Source organism: Chrysemys picta, chromosome 12 (assembly GCF_011386835.1).
Source record: "Chrysemys picta bellii isolate R12L10 chromosome 12, ASM1138683v2, whole genome shotgun sequence".
Lineage (NCBI taxonomy): Eukaryota > Metazoa > Chordata > Testudines > Emydidae > Chrysemys > Chrysemys picta.
In genome coordinates, this window is record NC_088802.1 from 3,156,843 (window position 1) to 3,166,450 (window position 9,608).

Sequence of the window (9,608 nt, forward strand, 5' to 3'; positions counted from 1 at the left end):
CAACCCCCAGATTTGAAAGTATCTTGTCCCCTTATTGGTCCTTTGGGTCAGGTGTCAGCCCAGGTTACCTAGGGTTACCATATTTTGTGCCTCCAAATGGAGGACACTCCACGGGGCCCCAGCCCCGCCCCGCCCACGCCCCCGCCCCAACTCCGCCCCCTCCCCAAAGTCTCCGCCCCCTCCCCTGCTTCCCGTGAACATTTAATTCACGGGAAGCCTGAAGCAGGTAAGGGGGGGGGATGGGGGGAGGAGGTGCGGCCCAGGCTGGCCCCCCCCGGCGGCTCCAGCCTGGGTCGGCTCGGGCCCTGGGGTGCCGGCCCCGGCCGACCACCCCCGGCCCGCCCAGCACTACCGGCCCTGCGCACCCCACGGCGCACCCCCACGGCCCAGCGCACCCCCCCCGGCCCGGCTCCCGGACCGGCCCCCCCGGCCCGGCGCACCCCCGCGGCCCCGGACCGGCCCCCCGGCCCGGCGCACCCCCGCGGCCCAGCGCACCCCCCGGCCCCGCGACCCCGGACCGGCCCCCCGGCTCAGCGCACCCCCGCGGCTCCGCGGCCCAGCGCACCCCCGCGGCCCCGGACCGGCCCCCCGGCCCGGCGCACCCCCGCGGCTCCGCGATCCCGGACCGGCCCCCCGGCTAAGCGCACCCCCGCGGCCCGGCGCAACCCCCCGGCCCCGCGGCCCGGCGCAACCCCCCGGCCCCGCGATCCCGGACCAGCCCCCCGGCTAAGCGCACCCCCGCGGCTCCGCGGCCCGGCGCAACCCCCGGCCCCGCGGCCCGGCGCACCCCCCCGGCCCCGGACCGGCTCCCGGACCGGCCCCCCGGCCCGGCGCACCCCCGCGTCCCGGCGCACCCCCCCCGGCCCCGCGCACCACCCCCGGCCCCGGACCGGCCCCCTCCCGCGGCCCGGCGCACCCCCCCGGCCCGGCGCACCCCCCCGGCCCCGGACCGGCCCCCCGGCTCAGCGCACCCCCGCGGCTCCGCGATCCCGGCCCGGCCCCCCGGCCCGGCGCACCCCCCCCCCCGGCCCCGCAGCCCGGCGCACCACCCTGGCCCCGGACCGGCTCCCGGACCGGCCCCCCCCCCGCGGCCCCCGCAACCCCGGACCGGCCCCCCGGCTCAGCGCACCCCTGCGGCTCCGCGATCCCGGCCCGACCCCGCGGCCCGGCGCACCCCCCCGGCCCCGCGGCCCGGCGCACCCCCCCGGCCCCGCGGCCCGGCGCACCCCCCCGGCCCCGCGGCCCGGCTCCCGGACCGGCTCCGCGGCCCGGCGCACCCCCGCGGACCCCCCAGCGGCCCGGCCCGGCGCACCCCCAAGTGGCCCGGCCCCGCGGGCCCGGACCGGCTCCCGGCACCGTGCCCCCTGTTCCCCGCCCGGCCCGGCACTGCGACCCCGGCCAAAGAGGTCCCGGCCGAACCTGCCCTCCCGATTTTCCCGGACATGCCCGGCTTTTGGGGATTTCCCCCCGGACGGGGATTTGAGCCCCCAAAAGCCGGACATGTCCGGGAAAATCCGGACGTATGGTAACCCTAAGGTTACCTGAGCTTCTTAACCCTTTACAGGGAAAAGGATTCTGGTGTCTCTGGCCAGGAGGGATTTTATAGTATTGTACACAGGAGGGCTGTTACCCTTCCCTTTATAGTTATGACAGTCACCCCCGCCCCCAGAGGTGCTGGAACAGGAGGGATTAGGGGTTCCCCATACCCAGGGGGTAGATGAGAGATGATCAGACGCCCTGAGCTTGGGCACCCAAACAACACCTCCGAGCAGTAATGGGTTCAGACAGCCGAGGGGCTCAGGACCCTGGAATGACTGGGGTGACCCCACTGTCCTCCCAGAGCCAGGATAGAACCCAGGCAACCTAGCTCCCAGCGTCCCCTGCTCTCACCACCAGCCCCCACTCCCCCCCCCCCCAAGCTGGGGAGAAAACCCAGGAGTCCTGGCTTCCAGCCCCCCCACGCTAACCACTAGCCCCCACTCCCCTCCCAGAGCCAGGTAGAACCCAGCTGTCCTAGGGATGGCGATCAGAGACAGACTCTGATCTCAGGGTCCCCGGTGTGAACCCAGAACCCAGCTGACTTCAGCGTAAGGAAAGGAAAAAGCACCCCCAACGGTTCATTTCCCCCCGGTTCCATTCCTGCAGCGAGGCCGAGTCCTGCACAAACTCATCTCCGCTGTGGCGCAAAGGGGGAGCTGAGAGCCCATGACCGATTTCCCCAGCACCCTGTACTCAGTCCCCACCTCCATCCCAGCGTCCTGAACCTGGCACCCCACACCCATCCCCCCCAAACCCTCTGGCCCCCTGCAGTGCCCTGTACTCATACCTCCCCTCCGCCTATAGCCCCTACCCCCCCAGAGCCCTGCCCCCTTGAACCCTACTCCCCGCCCAGTGTGGGCATCTTGTAATGGGACAGACACACTGACCCGGGCCCCTACCTCCCCGTCTCTGGCCAGGCGGATGCTGTTTCTGTACCCTCAGGGGGTCACCAGGACCGCCCTGCCCCCAGCCTCTCCCAATGGCCCTTGACAGGGAAATTGGAAGTTAAGGCTCATCCAGACTCCTCCCGGTTTCTGCCTCCCCCCTGGGCCGGGGAGTTGGTGTTGCCAGATTTCTACCTCATTAATAGCCCCAAGTCACTGACAAACTCCAAAAGGAGCCCGATCCGCATCTCTCCCATTGACACGGGCTAGCTAAGGTTCTTGGGTGCTGCCGTTCTCCCTGAAACGGGCTTCCTTTCACACGCCCTTCGAGAAATCTCTCGAACAAGGGGAGCCGAACCCGCTCATTGTAGCAATGCAATGACTCACCGGCGTGGCGCCTCCTGCTGGTCATCCAGGAATTAGCTTTTTCCAAAGCACAGAGCACCCTCTGCTGGCCAGTGTCTCGCCTGCTGCTGGCCCCATGTCCCTCCCAGATCACAGTGCCTCTTTCCTTTGGGGTGCTGCCCCCAGCAGGGCCCCTTTGTCTCTGGGTTCTGCCCACTGCAGTAACCCACAGATCTGGGTCTCCCCTCCCAGGGGAACCCCAACCCTCTATCCCCAACTTGCCTAAGTGGCTACTGCCAGTCACCATCTAGCCCCCGCTCCCTGGGGCAGACTGTCATCTGTAATGGCCACTCATCAGTGGCAAGGGGTTAGGAGCAGCTGCCCCTGCTTAGCCCTGGGCTGCAACTCCGCAACCCCAGTTCCTGTTTAGGTCCTCGCCAAGGCCTGCAGCCTGGGGGCTACCAGGCTGGAGCTCCCCTGCTCCCTTTGCCCTTCCCCAGCTCTACTCCAGGCCCAGACCCCTTACTCTCAGGGAACCAGACCCTCCTCTCTCCAAAGCTAGAGAGAATCTCCTCTAGCTCCTGGCCCCAGCCCTCTTATAGGGCCAGCTGTGGCCTGATTGGGGTGTGGCCACAGCTGTGGCTGCTTCCCCACTCGGCCTCTCCCAGCCTCTTTTAACCCCTGTTTACCCAGGAAATGGGGCAGCTGCCCCACTACACTGCCTTAAAAACAGGATGTTTTCTCCCCGATGGCCCTTCGTTAACGTCTGGTAATCCAGCGCTACAAAGAGGCTCTGGAGACACGAGGGGCCGGTGTGCACGGCGCCGGAGGTGGCTCTGGACAGTGGAGACTACTGTGGCGTTCGGTCCCCAGGCAGCTCCCCTGCTCCCGCCTGGCTGGGGCCCGGGGAGCCTGGGACTCCAGAGGTGGCCGGTGAAGGGTTGCAGGAGGCAGGGGCAGAGACACATCGTCACTTCCAGGGCCGGCTCCAGGCACCAGGCAACCAAGCACGTGCTTGGGGCGGCGCCTGGTAAGGGGTGGCCAATCTTGGAGTGGTGGAGGGCAGCGCGGCACGGCGCAGCATTCCGCGGGGGGTGGGGGGGGGCGCTCCGGCGGTGCGGCGCTCGGCGGGGAGGGGTGGGCTCCGGCGGTGCGGTGCTCGGTGGGGGGGCGGCGGGGGGTGCGGCGCTCGGGGGGGGGGTTCCAGCGGCGCTCGGCGGACTCCGGCGGCGCGGCGCTGGGCGGGGGTTCCGGCTGCGCACCGTGGCGCTTGGCGGGGGGTGGCGCGGGGCACGGTGCTCGGGGGGGGGTTCCGGCGGCGCGGCGCTCGGCGGGGGGGGGGCGGCACTTTTTTTTGCTGCTTGGGGCAGCAAAAAAAGTTAGAGCCGGCCCTGGTCACTTCGCCCATCCGGGGCTGCCCTTGCCTCACCCCCAGTGGCCCAGGGCAGGCAGCAGGGAGCGGAGGGGCCGCTTCTGCCCGACCCAGCGCGTGGGCATGTGAGCCCAGCCGGGGCTGGCACCGAGCCCGCAGGATGCCCGAGTCCCAGCCGCTCTGAAGCGCCCAGCGCAGGAGGAGGCCGTTGGGGCAGCAGGCGGCGCTGGATCGATTGGCGGCAGCAACATGGTGACCTGGCGAGGAAGTCGCAGGGGCCGGACCTGACCCGGCTCTACGGCTTCTGCTGTCCAGTGCTGGGCTCCTGCAGGACTGCGCTCGCCTGCCCTGGTCTGTGCGGATCTGGTGCACGGAGCCCATGCCGGGCAGCGTGTCCTTCCCCGCCCTGGAGAGGAGCACGGAGCGCGAACATCACCCACGTGGGGACATCTGGCCTGTGTTTCTTACATACGATGTTGGCAACGGCACGTGACACTCGTGGCTCCAGCATCTCTCTGTATCAGGGCTCTCGGTTTCTTCTATTGACTCAGGGCGCCCGGAGCTCCCCAGCCACAAGGCCCGGCCAGGAAGGTCTCCATTTCCGGGCTCAGCAACCCTTGTGCTCAGGCTGTTCCCTGCCCTCTTTGGTGGTTTCTTGAGCAAATGCGGCTGCCTCTGGGGCGCAGATCCCCCCCATTGTAACACGAGCGCCGGGGCAGGGTTCTGCTGAGGATCAGCTGCCGTCCTGGGTTAATTTCCTGTGTTTAAGTGGCTTGTTTGTGAATCACATTTGGCTGCAGCTCAGAGGTGCTGGGGGGGGGGGGGGGGGGGGCTCAGCTGGCTCTGCATGGGGACAAACAGCACCAGCAGCCCCCAGGCCGCGATCGTCCCCTCCAGACACAGATCCCAGGGGAGGAGCCTTTCCCTGGCCCCCGGGGTGGGACGGGGCAGCCCTAGATCTGCGGTTAGAGCTGGGCAGGTTCCAGGGCCGGGTGCCAGGTATTCTTATTAGGAGGAAACAGGACGGACGCAGGGTGCCGGGTTCACTCCCTGCTCTGGGGGAATCATCTCACAGGGACCCCGATCCCCCCACTCAGACCCTGCTGGATGCAGGAGCAGTCATAAATCAGGGAGGTTCCCTCCCCAGCTTCTGATCCCCGATCCCCTCCAGCCCAGGGCTCCCCCCAGCTCTGCTGGTGCACCTCACTCCCGACCCACAGCCCCTGCTAGCCCAGCTCTGCCAGTGCCCCTCACTCCCAACCCGCAGCCCCTGCTAGCCCAGCCCTGGGCTCCCCCCACTCCTCCCAGCTCTGCTGGTGCCCCTCACTCCTGACACGCAGCTGCCTGCTAGCCTAGCCTGGCTCTGCATGGGGCTGCAGGTCGGGAGTGAGGGGCACCAGCAGAGCTGGGGGGCAGGGCTGGGCTGGCGGGGGCTGTGGGTCGGGAGTGAGGGGCACCGGCAGAGCTGGGGGGCAGGGCTGGGCTGGCGGGGGCTGTGGGTCGGGAGTGAGGGGACCCCCACCCTGTGCCCAGCACCTCTGTTGCCCTGAGACTCCACCAAACCCTTTACCTGCCCTCCCAGTGCCTAATGTACCAGGACAGAGAGACAGATAAATGGACGAGGGCCCCCTGCCTCCCTGTGTCTCTGGCCAAGAGGTTGCTGTTTCTAAATCCCTCAGGCTGTAGCCAAGGCCCAGCCCCGGCCGCCCCTAACTTTTGATTTCCCCATCAAGGGTAACAGACTCCTCCTGGTTTCTGTCTCCCATCTGGGCAGGGCAGGAGAGAGGTTGTGGGACCTGTTTGTGAGGCATTTCGCTGCAGTTATTTTGTGAAATATCGACCAGGAAGGAAGAAATTAATGGGGTTGGGTTGGGGAGGGACTCTGCTGAGATGCAAAGGGAGTGTCATCTGAACATGCCAACTCTAGCTGGTACCAGAGACCACCTAGTGGACAATTATGGAATAACTTCCCCATGGGGGAAATTTCTTCCAAATCTCCAGAGATCGGGTTAAACCCTGACAATTTTAGATCCAGACTCATTTGTATTTCGAACCTTCACTATTGTAACGTTGGATGTTCATCGTCTCTCAATAAATGTCCAATCCCTGTTTCATCTCCTGCTAAACTATTGGTTCCAATGAAATCTTGTGGCCATGAGTTCCTCAGGCCAACTGTGTTTTGGGGGAAAAGGTATTTTGTTTGATCCATTTTAAATTTTACAGCCTGACAGTTTCATTAAACACAGACCCTACTTTTTTTTCCTTGAAAAATAATCTTTTTCTGCTGAAATATTTTTCCACACATAAAAATTTGGGGTTTCTTTGTTATTGTGTAGGGAAAATGCTCACAGTAGTTTTTGGGTAAGAGAGGAAAATAAGACAATTTTCTTATTTATAACACAGATTCTCTAAATAAGAATCAATTTATGTCAATTTTTCTATTTTAAAAGGTCACTAGGTGAGTCAATTTATGCATTTATTTAAATAAAATGTCAAAAATTATTTCTAGATTTTTTTTATAAATGGAAAATAGGACAATTTTCCCATTGATAAAAAAACCTATAAATGAGACAATTGTCCCATTTTAATAACGTTTTAGAAATACAATTTCCCCATTTCTTAAAAAAAAATCTCTAAATAAGCCAGTTTCCCCATATGTGAAAAAATTTCCAAAAATGACAATGATCACATTTTTGAAAGAAAGATGTCTAAATAATAGAATGTATCAAATTTGGAAAAGTCTAGAAAACAGCATAATTTATCCATTTATTTAAAAAGAACTCTAAATAAGATAATTTTCCATTATAAAAAATCTTAAAACAAGATGAATTTTCGTACTGTAAAAATATATTTAGAAATTAATTTTATTAATTTATTTGCATGCCGCTAGTGTGGATGAAAAAATTGTGGAGGGAAATTTAAAGGTGTCAAAAATATTAGAATTGTCAGGATGGTTTCACTGTGGTTAAAAAACAAATGCTTAACATTTCCCAGGGAAAATTTTTGTTTAAAATATAATTTTCCAATTCTGAAATTCAAAATATGAACAATTTTTTACATCAGAATTTCACATTTTTTCAATTTCAGCACTGAAAAGGTTCAAATTTTCAGTTAAAAAAAAAAAACCTACAAGACTGACTACTCCTACCAGAGACCACTACAGCTTTAGGGAAAGCGGCTCTGAAAAAATGAAGCAACTGTCAAAACACTAGCATGCTACGGGCTTTTGCAGTTCACAAAACTATCCCTCTCGCATGTGTATTATCTGCGCACACAGCTCAGCTTTAAGATGCTAAACAGAGCTATGAGTCCACTAGAAATAGTCACGCTCTCCTCGCAAATATCCTGAATATTGTCTGATACTGGACAGGAGAGTAAAAGGCATTCACGCAGCCTTACACAATTTCTCTGGGTTGTCAGCTCTTAATCTGATGAATACTGCACACCGAGAACAGTAAAAATAAGGAATCAGGCGACACAGACAGCAAACCAGCCCACAAACAAACACGTGACAACACTGAAAATATGAAGGGAAGTAAAACATCAAGTACTTGGTGATGGAGAGAGAGAGAGAGAGACCAACTCAAAAACTCAGAGTAGAAGCCCTGGAGCACATTGACAAATGGCTTCTGAGTTTACAGACAGATCCCTGCTCCATAGAGCTTGCAAATAAAGTCTTCATCCTCCAAGTATCAGGGGGCAGCCGGGTTAGTCTGCATCCAACAACAACAAAACACCGAGCACCACAACTAGTGCTTGCTACTTACGAGTCAATGGGAGCCCTCGGAAGAGCTGGAACTATACCAGATAGCAAAGATGTGTCCTTAATGGTTTCCAATCCCGCTCCCGAAACTAATTCTAAAACTTCATGGAAATCACTTGTCTGGAATCCAGCTCTAATTGAAAGGCCGAACAAATAAACAGCACCCGTGGTAAAGTTCCTCCAGTTTTAACAATTTCCCGTGTATTAATTAGTAAAATTGGGATATTTAAAAAAAAATCATGAGGCTCACAGTTTTCAGCTGTGTATAACACGCCCCAAGAATTCTGTTGTTCAAAGAATCCTTTTCTCTCTTCCCTTAAGCCATGAACACCTGCTGTGGAAACCTGGTTTGAAATGTCCCCGTGCCAATGTCAGGAGCCAGGCCTGGCCCCATCCCGCAACGGCCTGTGCACGGGAGCCCCCCACAGGCAGAGCTGTCGGCGGGATCAGGATCTAGGACAGAGTCAATAGCATGAACGCAGCTTCTTAAAGTGACACCAAGCAAAATCCAATCACAGATTTCTGTTCACCGCGGCTTGCTGAGCTTTATCCATCAGATCACCCCACATAGCCACATCCCCCCATGCCCCAAAACGCCAGCAACTCGCCAGAAGTCTTGGCACCCCCTGCAAAGCCTGTTCCCCCCCACCCCCCGCAGCCTGCTCCCCCCAACCCCCGCAACCTGCTCTCCCAAACCTCCCACAGCCTGCTCCCCCCCAACCCCCCGCAGCCTGCTCTCGTCCGGCCTAGCCTGGGGCTGGGACACCCCGAACGCCCCAACCCCCCTCACCTACTCCCTATTTCTCCCATCACTTCTTCTTCCACCTCTGCTCCAGGGCCCAGGTCAGGAGGCACCTAGTGAGTGGAGCCAGCCTGCAATCCCTCTTCCCTCCCCCAGGATCACCTTCTACTGCAGGGTCCCAAATTCCACCTGTGTCCCGCGAGCCTCCCCAGTGTGGCCACGGGGCTCCAGCAGTTTTGGGGCCGGGTCTCTCACTTCACCCCAACTGCTGCCCCCAGGCACTCTCCCCCCCGCCCCCGGGCCCCCGCAGCACAGCAGGGCTGAGCAGCATCTACCTGCTCGCTCCACCTGTCTGCCGGCCCCTTGGAGCCCCAGGTAAGAGCCGCACCCCCTGACCCCCTCCCAGAGCCTGCACCCCCACCCCTTCCCCACATACCCTCTCCCACCCCCCAACCCCCTCCCAGAGCCTGCACCCCCACCCCTTCCCCACATACCCCCTCCGACCCCCCAACCCCCTCCCAGAGCCTGCACCCCCACCCCTTCCCCACATACCCCCTCCGACCCCCCGACCCCCTCCCAGAGCCTGCACCCCCACCCCACGTACCCCCTCCCACCCTGAAACTCCCTCCTAGAGCCTGCACCCCCACCCCTTCACCACATACCCCCTCCCACCCCCCGACCTCCTCCCAGAGCCTGCACCCCCACCCCTTCCCCACATACCCCCTCCCACCCCCCAGACCCCTCCGAGAGCCTGCACCCCCACCCCACGTACCCCCTCCCACCCCCTGACCCCCTCCCACAGCCTGCACCCCCACCCCACGTACCCCCTCCCACCCCCCAACCCCCTCCTAGAGCCTGCACCCCCACCCCTTCCCCACATACCCCCTCCCACCCCCCAACCCCCTCCGAGAGCCTGCACCCCCACCCCACGTACCCCCTCCCACCCCCCGACCCCCTCCCACA